Source organism: Mya arenaria, chromosome 10 (genome assembly GCF_026914265.1).
Source record: "Mya arenaria isolate MELC-2E11 chromosome 10, ASM2691426v1".
In the NCBI taxonomy this organism is placed as follows: domain Eukaryota; kingdom Metazoa; phylum Mollusca; class Bivalvia; order Myida; family Myidae; genus Mya; species Mya arenaria.
In genome coordinates this window covers 62,861,398-62,879,306 of record NC_069131.1, presented here as the reverse complement: position 1 = coordinate 62,879,306, position 17,909 = coordinate 62,861,398, and the positions used below count along the sequence as shown (strand labels likewise).

Sequence of the window (17,909 nt, the reverse complement as noted above, 5' to 3'; positions counted from 1 at the left end):
CGTAGGTTTTACAAAGAATTATTCATAAAGGTTTTGTTAAAAGTCCGTTTTAAATTGAAGACATTCTTTGAGAATAGTTGGAGCACAATTTGTGAACAAAATGAAAAGTTAGATTGAAAACGCATCAAATCCCAAAACACACCAACATCATCTATATTTAAAAGTTGTATGAGTTAATGACTGTAATTGTAAATGAGCACGCTATCAATATTACTCAAATTGAACTTTTCTTTCGTCCTTTATAGCATGCACTTGTAATCCACTGATATACACAAAATAAATATTTTTATAATTAATAAAAATGTATAAGGCATTGTTTCACTCTCGTCTTGTATAATGTTAATAAATTTCATCTGTCTGTAAGATAAAACGCATTTTCTGTATTACAAGGAATATGTATACGTTTGTGTTTGATTGAAGTTAATGTACTAATTTAACGGTCTCTTTTTTCTTATGGTCTAAAATTAAGTAAACGTTCAATAACATCAGGTGTTAAGTATTTGTGTGCAAACATCGAAAACACGCATACAAATGTTGTTTGTATACTAAGTTGTTTTTAAATAACTAATCAATATGCTTTCCTAATAGATAACATAATTACTTGACAATTGATTTAACGTTTAGTTTTGGGTATCAATCTACTGTTCTTGCAAAGTTTTAAAATAATTGAATAAAATTGAATACAAAGAATGTATTAATCATTATGACGTTTTTGCAAATAGACAACGGCCCCATACAGTCTTTTATCAAATCCTTTAATTTGATAATAATTACATTTTAATAGTTACAAGGACGACGCTAAGGAAACTCTATAGCTTGCCTATTGCTTGTCGAAGAAGCGGAATTATTTTACATTTATAGAAGCCATAATAATGGCACTTTGTGTTTATTGTGTACCAAGTATGATTAAATATCTCGATTTAAGTTATGGTAATGTAAGCGTCTTTTCACGCGGCACCGAAGATACCAATGACTTTACCGGGACTGTTTTGTTTCGCAAAAATGACACCAGTTTGGTTATTACGTATCCGCCAAATGTAAATATCGCTGATAAAGGCGCACTCAACATTACATGAAAAAAGTGTCATTATTAAATGCCTTTAAATAAGTGTGTTTCAAATCATACCATTATTGAGATGTTTTTACTATTAATAAAACATAATGCGCCAAGTATTCATGACAAAAAGGGAAATATATATATTACTTATTGTTGTGTTAAATATCGAAATTCAAAAGATATTATGACTTTTGTCACTGTATTACTGTCATCCGGTTTATCATCAAAACTCCGTTATCAATCTAAAATAAAATATTTTATAACCCGAAATAAGTGTGTACTCTGATGTCAGTTGGCAAAGTGCTAAGGGGAAGCACATGTTAAGTTTCTCTTGCGGGAACATTTTTTGTGACAATCGTATTCCCGGCATTTTCTGTATCCGTCGCATCGATTCGGCGATTGGGCATACACACTGTAAGTTCTATACTCTCATAAAACGAAGACCTCCTCCTTTTTTGCAAGATTCTATTATAAACTCGACAATAGCCAAGTTTTACTTCTGATCTTCTCATGGCGTAAATAACAGGATCGAAAATTGTGTATGACAAGCATGAACATTATAGAGTTAACTAGGAGCAGTTTGTCGTGAGCAGCTTCAGTCATTTTTGAATAGTCGGGTCCTAATATGTAAAGAACGGTATGGTATAATCCTATTGGGCACCCACAAAGTGGAACAGGTTCCAATTATAAGGATGGTGTGATAATGGTTTTCACAGAATGGGAACTTTCTAACCGATTATGGCGGTTCATATTATTGACATGGTCACAAAATGATGTGTCTTCTTTGCGAAAGCTTGGTAAACTTACAAGCTAGTCTGACACTCCGCAAAAAATACTTGTGAACAACAAAAATGCAAAGATTCTTACTTTTTTCTTGGAGTAGAGGCGGTAGTAATACAAGGCCTGCATAATGGCAACGTAATTGTCTACAGCCATAAAGACAAGGTTGAACAATGTTGATGTTGAAGCGATATTGAGGAACATCTTTCGCAGGCCTGGAGTGCAAGGATTGTGGTGTTTTGTTAACATGATAACATCATGAAACACACAGGAGAGTATCACCATAATATATGGCACACCCAAAATAATTATCAGAGTGTTATATGGTGACAATCGATCGCGAGGAGCGTTTAAAGTTGCCACTATTGAGAACACATGTGCTAAAAACACAAAATACCATCAATACTAGCTTTATAAGCTCTATTGGCTTCTTATAGCCTTGAAGTTCACCACGGTCGTAAGAGGTCGTGTTACCATGAGGTTCGGTGACATGTTCTATAATGTTGACATTTATAAATCGCAGACGTGTAGTTGTTGAATTGTACATAATTTCTTTTCATATAATTGCCAAATCGCTTTGTTTTCAATGTGATCTCTTGCATCAGTTATTTGTGTTTACTACTTTTATCACTTTTCCCGAATCTCTACTTGAGATCAACTTGATCGTACTTAATGCTACCTTCTTATAGTCATATTTCAACCTTTTGTAATGAAATACCAATTAAGTCCCTGCACACAATTTAAGTACACAATTTAATTTTTCTTTAACCTTTTGCACAATCTGTCATTTGTTTGTTGTTCTGTTTAACCTTTTTCCTTTAAAATGTCTTCTCATCCTAAGTATCTTCCTTATTTTTATTTTAACTTTATCCTTCTCATTGCTACTGTCTTTTCTTTTATATTGCTGTTTTAGTTTATTCTTCCTTTCATCACTGTCATCTTTTTGACTGGAACATGTTTTTCGTTTGTTAATATGAAACGGAACATTCATAACATTTCTAGCCTGTAACTCATTAAAACTCAGAGCTACAGACCGAATGTTTTCTCTCAAATGTTCGTAAGCCAATAAAGAACCGTCCTGAAATTAAACTAAATGCTTGTCCGATTTCTTTTGTATTGGTCATTCGAATACAAGCATTTGATATCAAAGCGGCAGCAAAATGTGATTTATGAGTCTGAACACTTTTTTATTCTGATACTGTCTGTTGAATACATTAACGAATATATTTCAGACAATGTGATCAGCAGATTGTTAGAGTAATAAAAGGTAACATTAAATAGGCAGATTTCCAGTTTTGCGTTTGCAACATAACATTGCATTCCAGGTTGGCATATTTACAAAGGAATATAGAAACAAAATGTTTGAGACCGTTGACAATTACAAACAGCTGGATTTACTATCACCTGTATGAATTTCTTTTATTTCGGTGACTGCCAAGACGAAGAACATATGAAAATGATAATTATACTTCCCTACCCGTCTTTCATATATTTTCTTGGAACGAGGTTTATTTCCTCTTTAAGCCCGATCATATACGTTCTGAAAATTGCATGCAACGATCTCAAAGCGTAAGTTTTGTTCACCATCACGCTTACATTAAAATAAATGACGTGCGTATATTGACATATCGTTGTAATTTATATCTTTGCTACTTAATGCACAGGGGCTTCTGAAATGCGAAATAATACATACACAATTCGAACATGACATAATTCGTGCATTTATTTTCCTTACACATATGTTTATCATGAAAACTAAAATAATTAAATAACTATTACTTCTATGGTGTGTGGTACCTAACAATTCTTGATAAACACACCTTTTTTATACAGTATTTATGCATTGATTTGTTTTTTGGAGTTTTGTGCTGTTGTTCCATGTTTCTTGAATATGATGTTTTGTTTTTGTGTTCTATGTCATTGGCGATTACCCTGTGCCATGCAACGGGGTTTATGTTTAAATGTTTGTCTACCGAGCTTGTTTCTGTAGTTTTACATATACATATTGAATCAAAACACTCTTACACAGTATACACAGTATGCATATTTACGCGTAATTAAGAGGTCTTACGCCCTGACGTCATAACAAACTTACACAGTATACACAGTATGCATATTTACGCGTAATTAAGAGGTTTTACGCCCTGACGTCATAACACACTTACACAGTATACACAGTATGCATATTTACGCGTAATTAAGAGGTTTTACGCCCTGACGTCATAACACACTTACACAGTATACACAGTATGCATATTTACGCGTAATTAAGAGGTTTTACGCCCTGACATCATAACACACTTACACAGTATACACAGTATGCATATTTACGCGTAATTAAGAGGTTTTACGCCCTGACGTCATAACACACTTACACAGTATACACAGTATGCATATTTACGCGTAATTAAGAAGTTTTACGCCCTGACGTCATAACACACTTACACAGTATACACAGTATGCATATTTACGTTTGTAATGAAGAGGTTTTACGCCATGACGTCATAACACACTTACACAGTATACACAGTATGCATATTAACGTTTTTAATTAAGAGGTTATACGCCCAGACGAAGTGAAAGAAGAATGGGATGTTCGCAATAACAAGCTAATCTTATTTGAACACTCAAAAGCTTGATATGTATCTAATTCTGATTTGTTTTCACAGTGATGAGCAAGCTCTCTTATACGGTAGATTGATATAGATTGAAATGGTCGTAATTCTAAAGAATAAGAATTTATAAAATGTCTTCGAGTAATAGCTCGGAGTTATACATTGAACTGAAATGTTTTCTTGAAATTTTGATGAACTTATTGAGAATATTATTTATATCCTTAACGTTTTTAAACATGTTAAAACAAAATATCAAAATCTGAAATGAACTTAATTTTGCGTTTGATTCTTAGTATACGTATTATAATATATATGATTTGAATAATCAACTGTAGTTTCAAAACCTAAGAACTTTCGCGATACAACATTGGCCATTAGTTACCGATCTCATCGTTGGTATTTTTGTTCATAGTATGCAGTGACATACTGTTAAAACACACCGTAAGACGCATGAAACATCCAATGAACGACGATATAAATTCTACAAATAAATATGTTCTAGCTGGATAAGATGATAAATACCAGCATATAGACGGCTACTGACTAATAATTCAATGCGAATACAAAGATCACTGGGGATTTTACACGGCTTATATGTTGATCACAATATTTGTAAACATTCCATAATTGACAATTTAAAATACAACTAGATTTCTTCTGTGTGATATGCGTAAAGTGAAATGATAAATTTATCAATTTCTGATGTTATTCGAAATAAAGTATAACAACTTTTTCGATGAAATGCTATTTCACAAAACGACAGTTGTTATATCAGTCTATGCAAATGTTATATTTATTGAAGTTACATTTTCCCTGTGGTCTACTTGAAAACAATACTTAACTCCCGAATGGAAGCATTTCTTCAATCGAAACGCGCTCGGCTATTTATATTGAAGAATAACCATCGGAAGTCATACCTATGGCGCCATGTTTAAAGTAGTAGACAACAAAACAACGGTATGCAAGATATCACATAAAAGTATAAAAACGTACAATCCCTTTAAAGTGAATCGTTTTATGAAACAAAGTTTTTTCAGGTGATTATGAAAAACGTTATTGCTATTTTAGACGGTTTGACCTATTGTGATTACACAAAAATGACATTGTAGACATTCAGCGTATTTCTGGTTTGTGTCGTGCGTAACGCAATAGTGACAAGGATATTTTCTCCATTTTAAAAACATTAAGAAAGTGATTATTTTAATCACATGCTTAATTTAATTTACGTCAAAATGAGTATTTAATATTTTAATAATGAGTATTTTATGAGTGTATAAAACCTGCAAATCAAATCTACTGAATCAAGTTTCTAAATTTCATAGTGTATTCAGCATTAATGCTAGTGTTTTTGTCTATTTGTTTCAACCACTACCAAATATTATTACATGTGTAATCAACAGTGTCAATAGCGTCAGGACTATTGATTGATCTTGGCATTTGTAAAGACTTAAACAACCAAGTGAATTTCCTTTCAAGTCAAACAGCTATGGCCTATCATTCAACTTCATACATCGAAAAAACACTAATTGTTGCTAACAACATCAGCAATTTGACATGTTGTTTAACTAATCACAGAATTTCTCTTGAAAAAGCGGGCTCCTTACCACACAAACCACCCATGTACAGTTTACATTGATCTCACTTCGACCAGCCTATTGGATCGTAGTATGCTTGCAAATCTGCATCGTTACAAAAGGACATCTTGGAAGAGGTGATAATGACTACCTGCGGTATCCTTGAGAGGTGACCATGACTACCTGGGATATCTATGAAGAAGTGATCATGACTACCTGGGGTATCTATGTTCAAAGAGGTGACCATGACTACCGTGGGTATCTTTTAGAGGTGATCATGACTACATGGGATATCTTTGAGAGGTGACCATGACTCCCTGGGATATCTTTGAGAGGTGACTATGACTACCTGGGGTTTCTATGAAGAGTTGACCGTGACTACCTGGGAAGTCTATAAAGAGTTGATCATGACTATCTGGGGTTTCTGTGAAGAGTTGATCATGACTATCTGGAGTTTCTATGAAGAGTTGTTCATGACTACCTGGTGTTTTAATGAAGAGTTGATCATGCCTACCTGGGGTATCGATGAAGAATTTATCATGACTATCTGGGGTTTCTATGAAGAGTTGATCATGACTACCTGGAGTTTCTATGAAGAGCTGATCATGACAACCTGGGGTTTCTATGAAGAGTTGATCATGACTATCTGGGGTTTCTATGAATAGTTGAGCATGACTATCTGGGATATCTATTAAAAGTTGATCATGACTACCTGGGATATCTTTGAAGATTATAGGGTGAAGTGTGATAGTCCTGAACAACTGTGAAACAGGTATTGGAGTTTTAAGTGAAAATGCCTACTTTCCCCTAACCTTGAACTGGACACCAACAGCCTCCTTATTCTTCAAATGGTCAAGCTTGTCAACATGGTTAAAATTTTACATGTTCATAAAAACATGTTTTTTTTTAGATTAAGAAAACAAATACACACTACAGCAAAAAGTGTAGGTCCAGCAGAAAAAATAGTGATCAGTCAGGTTTGTGGAAACAAAAAAACAAAACATTTCGCCTTAGCTGTACAATGGGCTTTTTTAAAAGCCAGTCAAATATGACTGCATTTTAACCTTTTATTGTTCATTTAACTAATTAAGACAATTATCTGTCAGTAAATGCAAAGATCTTACATAAATTTATTAAAATAATTTGGTTAAAAAGCAATGACTGTAATATTTTGACTTTTGACCATTGGAAGAATGTTTTACTATTAATAGCATTATCCGTGATTTCCTGGTATTAAATACAAGCAGGAACTGATATAAGAGGGGGTGAATAAGGGCACAACCTTTTGACACATGCCTTAGAGATAAAAATTATACAGTTTTAAATGTTTGCAGTGAGGCTAAGGGTGATTTTAAACAATTCATGTGCATGGTGCATATTTAGCCTATTTTATAATCTTTTTACTATATTGACATAAAAAAGGAAGTTGAATAAATTACACAGATTTAATGACATGTAAATGCAAGACCTTTTATATAATTATACAAAAACATTGGCTTTGAAACATTACATATCAAATAGTCTTTGTTTAAAGCTGCTCTCTCACAGCCGGATCGACTGATTTGACATCTTTATTGTCTTGAAATGAGGAATTTTTTGCTAGATGTCTAGAAAACAGTGATATATATATGACTGCTGTCAAAAGATCAGATAGTTCTTCCAATCAGATGAGTGAATGCAAAAATGTTCTAAGTGACATTAAATTAAGAAGCAGATGGAACCTTTTTGCTTTCACCCCCTTCAATTGATAATCGATGTTTTATGGCTACAAAAATTACTTATAGACGCTTTAAGAAAATAAAACATTTCAGCAGTTTTTCACACAGTTGAGATATGTTCTATTGTTTAATCTTAAAAGAAAGGATGATTTTGAGACAAAACATGCAAAATAATGAAACAAGATAAGATCAACAATGACCCTAATTTGTGATGGCCAAGTTTCTGACACAAAGCGTAAGAGTATTAACAGTTACATGCACAAATAATGATTTGCAATGCTAATAAGTTCTTGCTGAATTTCAGCAGGACCCTGTTACATGTGTTGGACTGATATATCAATCACTAAACATCAATGGTATAAGGCCAAAGAATTAAAGAGTCATTGTGCAGATTAACCACTGTTTGCCATGACCATCACTTTTGACCAACAAACTTCTTAAACAATACTGGTCATGTTCTGGTCAAAGATAACCTACCATTAATTTATCATGGTCTGAGGTCAACCTACAAAATGTATTTTCAAGTTATTTACAAAAATAAAATGTGCCTGTTTGCAAACATATGCTAGTGCATATGCCAATTGTTGTTTTATTCAATAGTGGCAAAATACATATAAAATACATTTAAGGTCAATAAATCAAGAACAAAAAGCAGCCCAGTTGTTTTACGTAACAGATTCTCTGCAAGTCAAGCTAAGGTAAATCCATCTAAAAAGCATGCAATCTGTCAACAACCGGATGAAGAGATTTTAATGAGGAACAATCCTTGGGATCCATTCCCTTCCTTCTGCCAGGGTAGAGACGTTTCAATCTGACAGCCTGCAATGTAATGTTCTCATTTGAAAACTGTTCATATTCACAATGACTTTTTATAAAAAAATCCATTAAGTGATGATTCATCAAATGTTGCCCATATACAATTAAATGATTAAAAGATTATCATTAAACAGTAAGGGTACAGGTATGAAGCTTTGGTGTTTACAGCATTTAAAAACAACAACACATTTATGAAATAAACTAAGACATATGTTTTAAACAGGTTATCATTTTTAGTTTTAAATACAGAAAAGTTGATGCTGAGGTCTTGGAAAGTTTTTTCTTACACAAGTAAAATGTGAAAAAATGTATGCATCCATAGGCAGATGTCATTCTGTTGATGTTGTCATGGCTGCTACTGAGATCCTGGACTCAACGGCGTGGTCAAGTGTTGATCCGAGCAGCAATATATCTGCCATCGCTGTAGAAGGCTCTGGATGAAGGACGGCAAAGGTCCATGACCAGCTCCTTATAGCAAATTAAATTATATTTAATAGTATGAGATGCATTGTTTATTTAACATGTACATGGGTATATAATTTAACACTACATAATAATGCGCCAGTCAATTGTAACTACGCCCCCCAGGCCTGTGGGTATACCGGAGATAGCCGGGGAAATGGGCCGTGCTATTACCTTCCATGTGGCCCCGCAGTGTCGGGTGACTGCGGTGGTTTTGTCTTCCCGCCAAATATAGTCGGTAATGGGCCTTACCTAGGGGCCCTTTGGGTGCGGTGGCATTTTGCGGGGGTTTCATGAGCAGTTCGTCCCTGCAGGGTGAGGACTTTGCCATAGCTTGGCTGGACCGAAAGTCAAAGTCCCCGCTATTCTCCTGACCTTGGGGGGGGCGTGGTTACAATTGACTGGTGCATAATCAAAACACATATCCGCCAACTTTCAAGAACCAGTTGACCAAACAGCATATACGATGACTAGGGTACGAACTGACTAAGTCTAAGGTAAGAGTAGTTCTACTCGTAAAACGTCATACATTGATTTCTATCATTTTTTTTATTATTTTCTATAATGTGTTTCGTATGCAAACAGAAAATGTCAATAAGAAATAGGCAATGGAAAGGGTTTTAAAGCTTGTAAAATTACCTTTGCGTACAGGATATATCCCTGTACATTAGTTAGTCAGTAGTGTATGTTCTGTAATTTCAATCGAACGATCTATTCGTTTGTTGATAATAACTCATTTGAAGACAAAACTTCCCGCATCATCATTTCCAATGAAAACAACACAAATACAGAAGTGGGCGGGTAAGTTTGGACTCTCTCGCCGTTTAACCCACGGAAACTGCCGAACACCTGAATTTGCTGTCGAGAGTGGTATCCCGTATATAGTAATTTGCGCTAGAATTTGACATTTTTATTTGTTCCCTGTAATGATATAATGCACTTACCAGAATTAAATTTTCGTTGTTCTTCAAATTTACATATTTATAACTGCCGTGTGTTTTGGTTTATTATTTTTGCAGGGAAGCTGTTCTATAAAAAAGAACCAAGTGGCTGCAAACATGAATAATGTTAAATCCAAAAGGCAGTAACAATAAAGTTAAGAAATACGAAAGATCCACAAGGTAGTTACATTGCTCGTTACATTCAGTAGGCGCGAAGGAAAATATAGAATTCAGTTATGAATAGTATAAATAAACATTTCAATATTGCAGTAAGCAAACAAAAAGGTTGAACGCACTTGTCAATCGCATGCAAGAATGAATGATATTCATGAAAGGATTGTTTCCTTAACAATAAGAAGCAAGAAATATGAATTGCTTGTTCATCAAACTTAAGAAACTAAAATGCAGTTGTCATGTTGCAGAACGCATATGTAAGTTAATAACATCACAATGTCATTTAGCAGTGTCATTTAGCAGTATGAATGTCCTGGCGGATATTCCCTTACATATACTCTTGCAGTACTACATAAGATCGTTTGCTTTGAACAATTGCTTAGAAGGTGTTTTCAGCTTTGCAAGAGGTGTAATCAAGTTGGTTGTTCTATTTTCCGAAGGTTTCTATGGAGTCTATTTTTTGTTCTAAATTTTGTGTCTTCCAGGGCGTGCCTGGGCTTTTTTAACAGTCAAAGAAAGGGACTTGACACGATTACTCCTTTTTTTGGGTCGTCAGAAAGAGGGTTTAAATTTAAAAAAAAAATGAAATGTACAAATAGTTATATGTCGTTGTGTTAGGGTGGTATTTTTTTGCGTTTCGAAATCCAGTCAGTCTTTATGGTTGTAGAAAATCACATGAAACGGACAGAGAACGCTTAATGATCACACATTCCTTCCGCATAGGATGTTATTGTATTCGGCCTTTCGAAAACCAATAATTCTTCATAAGAATTTAATCGAGCAAAAAATGACATTATGATGCATAATAGACTAAGAATCCTCCTTCCCTACTAAGTTGGCAACATACGTTATAACATGAAGGAATTTATTTATTGTTTATTGGGGAGCATATGAAAAAGAAATACAACTAGAGAGTATTAACAACAAATAGTATTACTAAATACGAAAAGAGCAGCAACTACAATATCAATCTGAATACTACCAAATCTTCAAAAAAATATGATGTTTTTCTAACACTACTTTGTTTAAGCTGTTTTTCATTTTTAACGGTACAATTAAATGCCATTATTATGTATATTATTCAAAGGATTTCACTTTAACCTTTGTACAATAAATGACTTCAAAAATGTAAGGAAAAAAAAGTATATCCTTATCTAACATAAAAAGAATAAACTTATAATAATAAAAATACATCAATAAAAATATGTTTAAAATTATATTTTTTTTATAATTCCAGGTTGCTTGGAATTTAATTGGATAATGAAAAAATATGCTTTAATTTATTAAAAAAATATGTTTATATCATTTCTCAACTGAATAAATAATTGCGAACAGGCGCCTGGTCAATTACCAACACAAACTACTCGCTGAACTCGTTAAACCTGGAACTAATATGTATTAACAATCACAGATTAACGACACTCTACAGCCGATCAGTTAACGGAAATGATATTAAATGACTTTATGAAAGGACGAGCATTTAAACCGATGTCTTAGCAAAGTAGAATGATGTTTTTGTCATAAAAATCAAGTAACGAAAATACAACGAAAACTACAGGGACAAGCCAAGTAGACGAAAATAAAAAGATCCTGTTTCGATGCAAAACACAAGGGCCAAACGTCAATGAACTAGAGACACAAACGTATAACACAACAAGCAGACCACACACGCATCAACATAGCTTTACCGATAAATTTTTGGATTGGCGCCTTAGAATGGTCAGTTAAACACGAGTTCACTGGAACATGAGTCTTCTGGGAGCTAGGTGTGGCCATAACCTCGCACTTGTCCCGACATCTGTCAATAGTTACAATATTGAAACATAAGCCTATTAGAGTGGGCCTGTTTTAACAAAACTAAATTTCAGCCAAACCCTAAGTAATTATATTTTTACAAGTCGGAAATTATATGTACTACCGAATGTATATACATGTTCGCACATTAATCCATTTCGTCCATAAAGCATTTCACTTTGCACTCTGTTATAGAACTTTTGGAAGAAGGAATATCGCGCAGGACGTGTTGATGTTCGCTTCAAAAGTATGTGTGATTAAGATCATGGTTTCGTTAACAATACTAAAGTGAGTTCAACTAAATATAGATCAACCATTCATTCAATCATTTTGAGTTACCATTCTTTTACAAACACATATATATGTTCCAAAATGTTCGGTGTGTTGGGGGTTGAGCTCTTATTATTTTATTTTTATCAACGTTTTGTTTAATCTACGCTTAAATTAAAACAAAACGTTCTTTGACAGCATGCACGACAGTATATATATAGGATCTGACACGAGTTGGCATTTAATGCAAGATTTTATTAAACGAGTTCATGAAATTTGTTAGTAAGCGAGCCTCTGGCGAAATATCTTGTATAAAATGACAACAAAATTTTATCACACGCTTAAAACGGTGTTTTTCTTACAAATTTAGAGTGGAATGTCGACGATGCGTCACAGAAATAGTTCCAAATGAAAATGACAAAAATAGCTAGCAGTTATCAAGTTTTAATTTTGATACAGCGCTCAACAAGTCACACATATAAAAATGTGTAGTAAAATATCCAACAACATGAATAACGAACTATTTTAACATATTAAACATTAAGTACACAATCTGATGACGCCACACTGAGAGTACATGCATTAACGCGGTTTATGTGACCTACATCGGTTTGTAAATTTTTACTGTGTGCATTGATTTAAAAGTTTTTTTGTGTTTTCTACGATGATTTTGCAACGTTATCTTAGTGTGCATGGAGTTTCACAACATGCAGATAATTACGGCGAAGCCATACTCTGTATTGCATGGTTGTTGATGTTGAAAAAGTTCCACCAAGAATGTTTCCTGAGAACATTATATTCTAGCCGTCATGGGATGTGTAAGGAGAAGCCTGTGCTGCGGAATTCGTATTTGTAAGTTTGGTAACCGACAGCAGATTAAACTGGCAAGCAAATGACATTGATTGCATATTGTCTGTGTTTGTCAAGATGGAGATGTTTGAAATGTTCTTGTGTTGTTTGTCACTAATGTGGCTGTTATTGTTGACTGACTGGATATTGACGTGACTAGTGATCTGCATTATCAGGTTGGCGGAACATTGTTATCAGAAAGGTTTTGAACAAGATGCTTTCTGGCACTATGAATCGTTAGCAATTTGTCTCCCGCAAGTCTTACAGCTTCATTATTGAGGTAAGTATTTGTTGGCGTTTTTAAAAACATTTTGTTTACAAACAATGCGGAGGGATATCTAGGTCGCCTGTGATTGGTCTAGCCAATATAAATGTCTAATATGTTATCTTACACATGTGTAAGATAAAAATATTCGTAATGGGTATATTACATGGAAAACAAGGGTAAGCATGTGATAAAAACTGATTCAATTTCATGCATCAAACAGAATAGAATACATATCATTTTTCGTGGGTAGTTATGGGCCAAAGTTTGATATCCGACTTGTTCAAGTTATCAACAGAAATGAGTAGTAAATTCCCAAAGATCTAACTACAGTGAACAATTGATACGGTTATTTGATCATACTTCGTACTCCTTTGACATGATCATAGCAGCCTGCCAGTGTTTAATAAACATGAACACAGGAGACCTTCATACTTCATTATAAAGCATTGTTTTATTGTCGGCCTTCTTATGTTATATAATGAAAGATAATGCATCTGTCTGAGTAAGATTTGTTTATGTCAGATATGTCAAAGCTTTTACAAATTCTGTCTATCTGGTTTTAACTACGTAATATCTTAGTTGAATAAACCAAGCAGTACAATAGATTTCGTTTCGCTTAACAATGATTAGAAGTGCAATAACATTATTTCGTTAGCATTTCATTAATAATAGCCTAAGCAAATCATGCAAAACGCAACATACTTTTGTCGACGCTCACCAGTTTCGAATGTATTTATTCGTAAGCAATTATTTCTTACACAACTAGTTCTATTTTGACCAATGAATTAAAGCGTATTTCTATTCAGCCTTTTCAGGCTTAAATTAAACACTCTTTAAGTACCGAATTGAATATTGATTATGGCGGTCATCCCGAACGAGTTTCCTTACTTGGTAGTAGATCCGTGTGTAGATAATCCAAAGTCCGACTAGAACGATAACAATAAATATGACAATGACAAGTTCATAGTTAAATGTTGTTCTATTCACAGTATTAACATGACCACAAAAGGTTGCTTCTTCTTTCCGAAAGCTAGGTAAACTTACAAATAAATCTAACACTCCGCAGAACATGCTTGTCGTCCATAAGGCTGCAATAATGATTTTTACTTTTTGCTTGGCGAAAAAGTGCTCGTAATACAAAGCCTGCATAAAAGCGACGTAATGGTCTACATCCATCAAAACAAGGTTGAATAATGTTGATGTCAGCGCGATATTAAGGAATATTTTTCTCAGAACAGGTGTGCAAGGGTGACGGCGATGTTTAAGCGTGAGAATATCAGTAAACACACAGGAGAGTATCACCATGATATCAGACACACACAAATTAATGATCAGGGTGTTATACGGTGACCATCACTCGCGAGGAACGTTCAAAATAGCCAATATTGAGAAAACATTTGCTAAAAATCCTAGTACTAACAATAATAGCTTAATAACAACCGTGGGCTCCGTAAACCATTGATATGCACCACCGTCTTTAGCCGTCGTGTTACCATGGTTCTCATTTACATGTTCTATAACGGTCAAAGTCAGCAATGGGGTTTATTGCAGTTGTTATATTGTACAATTTTCTTTTTTCTTAAATTGCTAAACAGCTTTTATTGATGACTACGCTTATTAGGTGTACGCCACATTCCTATATTTATTCATCATACTACTGTTATCACTCTTTATCTTATTTTGATTCATAGCCACATGGTCACACTTTCCTGAGTTAAAAAGCGCCAAAATATCGACTTTATAGCGTGTATATTTTGTTTAATATCAACCTATGTTTTTCCACTTTTTTGAGTCATCAAACCAAAGTGACAAAACGCATATCGTCCCTGTTTTGCGATTGTATCATTTGTAACAAAAAGTCCTTGTCCGAAAGAAAGCCAGCAGATGTGTTTAAAAACATAGCATAAACGTAAACTTTTATTATGCAGGATTGTATATAATGTAATAATTTATACGTGCGTTTAAGCTGAAACAATGAAATAATGTACCAGTGCAATGGAATATAAAAAGTTTAATCTTAATAACCTTATCAACAGATAATGGCGATGTATTTTATATAAAATTCAATTTGTTACGAAAACCACATTCCTGGTATTGTTGAGGATGTCTATGTCATTAGAGTAATTTTACGATAAACATGTTCCCATATCACTTCGAATATGGATATGATAGTAATGGACGTCCGCAAACTTTTTCATTCTATAAACTAGACTTTCATGTAGTGTCATGTTTATCAGTCTTTGCAGAAACACTCCTGAAATATTAAAGCTAATACCTTTACAAAGTATATCAGAATATTATGAAAATGACTTTTATATTTAAAGACTTCCGACGTTCCTTTTCCCCGGAGATATTGACACAAAGCTGCATGGGGCACACTTGTTGCATTAATACCACGAAAACTTTGGGGTTTTAACCAGTGTGTGTGTGATCACGACCAATATGTTTATCACATATGTTGTAAATATTGTGAAATATTGGACAATTTTGCTTTCTTCATTCTTATTATAATAACTTTTCGGCCTTATAAAAAGTCAATAATTTTAGTTGAATTTGAATATTTCGATTAACTTCATTTCGAAATAACACGGAAGTCTGTATACCCTACATCAAGCATCGCGCCGAAACCTAAATACATTCGTTATGTGATTGTGTACCGTACAATTGAGATATATTCCCCTATGTCTTACTATGTCGAATGAGATTTAGCGATCAGATGAAAGCATTTGCTTTCTGTGTTATGAATGTAAAAATGTCACTTGGCTTCTGTTCCCTCTATAATTATTATTACCTAAAAGTAGTAAATATGCTTGCCTATCGTAATCTATTACAATCGTGATTTGTCTTTTTTATTTTAGTGCACATGCCGATTAAATAAACATAAAACCTGATCACTGTAGCATCAACTTCGATCAGTGAACGATTGCTCTTTATAATCTTTCTTACTCCAGAAAGCACTTGAAAGGGTAGCCAAACTTTGCATTGAAGAGCATGCTTTTAAAATAGAAATGAGATTTTGACTACATTGTAATCATACGGAATGATGTGAGGAATATGAACTAAATAAAACAGTAACATTTTGAACCATATTGGAGTGTTTTCCTTGGTTTGTTTCCTTTATGAATGAATTTTCATATCAATACGGTTACCAGCATGTTGATGAAATACCACAATATGTTGAAATACACGCTCCTTACTGCCCGATAAGCAACACAATATCCTCGAGATTCAAATCATACAAAACTCGCTTGGCACGCTGGCTTTAATATTTGTTCGTGTCCTTACCAACAAATAGGCGTATTTTAGATACCTGTCAACCTCTTACTATCTTTGTATCATTTGGAATGGTTCAATTGTGCGCAGGAATAAAAAATGAAAATATATTTTCCGAAAAAAAAATATATATGGAATATTTTGTTCACCTTGATTGGTTGCAAAATATGTCATTTTATGTCCGATTTCAGTTGAGCAAAACAGCCCATATACAATATGTAATACAAGTATATATCATACACGTTTGACAACTAATATTTACGTATTAGTAATCAGCCATCAAATACATTTTAAATGGTACCAACATTATATATGGTCAACCGGCAACAACATTTAACATTAAGATCAATGAGGCTATCCAAACGCTGGCTTATTTGTTAGCCGGATTCTTAAAGAACATTGCTTGCTTTTGCGTATTTAGGAGGTTTTGCTTTGCTTTAAATAAGCGATTGTGAAAGGCATATAGCCCGCACTTCTCATGTTTGTAAACTGCTAGCGATAAATCTGAGATTTATAAAATCAAATTATATTAGCCGTATGTGTATTTACAAAATACGTACCTCCACCAAATGTATCCAACACCGTTGACGGTTTTCTGTTACATGAATATAACATGCATCTTCTGCAATCCTATGTATGTTTTTATTTGTGCTGCAATACAGATTGTTCCTGTCTCGCTTGCATTCATTGGTGATTGATCAGCGCTGCTGCTCAGCTATTCTTAGAGAAACACATGTATTGTGTAGAGCGGATCGTCGGTGTTCATAAATACTTGCACAGAACTGGTGTGTATGAAAATAGGTATGTTGATGTTATTTGCATGAACGAAACCAAATTCGAAATCTAGATTGCAGGTATGAAAATATGTACAAGTTATATACCTGATTGCATTCATTAAAATAATAGTTGATCGAACTTGGTCATGATATCACGACAATATATATCTTTGGCAGAAAGTTGAATCTATCTGCCAATCAATCTTACAAATACTAGTCTGTATCTGTGTATATTTATTAACAATGTCAATTGTTTGCTTTCCTGTAATGTATAAAGGTATTATGATATTTAATTACATGTGTTTGATTGTTACAGATGACAAGAAAAATGGCAATCTGGAAAACACAATGTTAAGCATGAAACACAAATATTTTAACCTATCCAGCAGGTTTATAGGCCAGCATTACTCATCAACATTTTTTTTAATGGTTCGTATTTCAAACACGGCCTTCAACAAGTGAATTCGACATGACTTACAAGTGAATTCGACATGATTTACATTACAAGTGAATTCGACATGACTTACAAGTGAATTCGACAT

The 17,909-nt window shown here is 33.9% G+C and overlaps 1 long non-coding RNA gene across 1 annotated transcript; it reads right to left on the bottom strand.

Moving 5' to 3' along the window:
- Nucleotides 1–8,874: 8,874 nt before the first annotated feature.
- On the bottom strand, nt 8,875–17,178 carry LOC128205604 (uncharacterized). Its single transcript, XR_008256293.1, has 3 exons — nt 17,152–17,178; nt 11,826–11,935; nt 8,875–9,028 (listed from the first exon to the last, which is right to left on the bottom strand). It is a non-coding gene; the product is annotated as an uncharacterized LOC128205604 (long non-coding RNA).
- Nucleotides 17,179–17,909: the final 731 nt, after the last annotated feature.